We start from the raw sequence: 652 nt of genomic DNA, 5'->3' as shown, positions 1-652 counted from the left end.
TTTCTCAGGCTCCCTCTCCGGAATCGAACCCTAATTCTCCGTCACCCGTTGCAACCATGGTAAGCCACTACCTTACCATCGACAGTTGATAGGGCAGAAATTTGAATGAAACATCGCCAGCGCAAGGCCGTGCGATTCGATCAGTTACTATGAATCACCAAATGACCGGGCAGAACCCGCATTGGTTTTTAATCTAATAAATACATCCCTTCCAGAAGTCGGGACTTTTCGCATGTATTAGCTCTAGAATTACTACGGTTATCCAAGTAGTAATGGTACAATCAAATAAACGATAACTGATTTAATGAGCCATTCGCAGTTTCACAGTACAAGTGCTTATACTTAGACATGCATGGCTTAATCTTTGAGACAAGCATATGACTACTGGCAGGATCAACCAGGTAACTATCCACCGCAGGGAACAGAAGTTCCTTGCTAAGCGGCCCCCCTCCGCAGAGGGAGAGCAAGCTTTCTTAGATTTTGCCTCCACGGGGGGAACCCATGAGCCAAACGGACCACACGGTCCCTCGGTCAAGGGAAACCCCGTCTTGTTTGCCACGTCTTTCTCACAACTGGACCCGTGCACAGTTCAGGCATACCTGTCAGACTCGCCAAGCGAGCTGAAGGAAGGCAAGAAAAGTGCTTCTGCGAA

General features: G+C 48.2%; 1 non-coding gene across 1 annotated transcript in view; it reads right to left on the bottom strand.

The window, feature by feature from the left end:
• The window catches only part of LOC146447460 (small subunit ribosomal RNA), a 1,800-nt gene extending 1,396 nt beyond the window's left edge, over window positions 1-404 (bottom strand). The window contains exon 1 of the ribosomal RNA XR_014861842.1: window positions 1-404. This exon is cut by the window's left edge and continues 1,396 nt beyond it. This is a non-coding gene — a ribosomal RNA (small subunit ribosomal RNA).
• Between the last annotated feature and the right edge of the window lie 248 nt (window positions 405-652).

The sequence above is a fragment of the Pavona decussata genome, unplaced genomic scaffold (assembly GCF_977016875.1).
Source record: "Pavona decussata unplaced genomic scaffold, jaPavDecu1.1 SCAFFOLD_2221, whole genome shotgun sequence".
NCBI lineage: Eukaryota > Metazoa > Cnidaria > Anthozoa > Scleractinia > Agariciidae > Pavona > Pavona decussata.
Note: the sequence above shows the minus strand (reverse complement) of the source record. Positions and strands in the feature narration are given on the sequence as shown.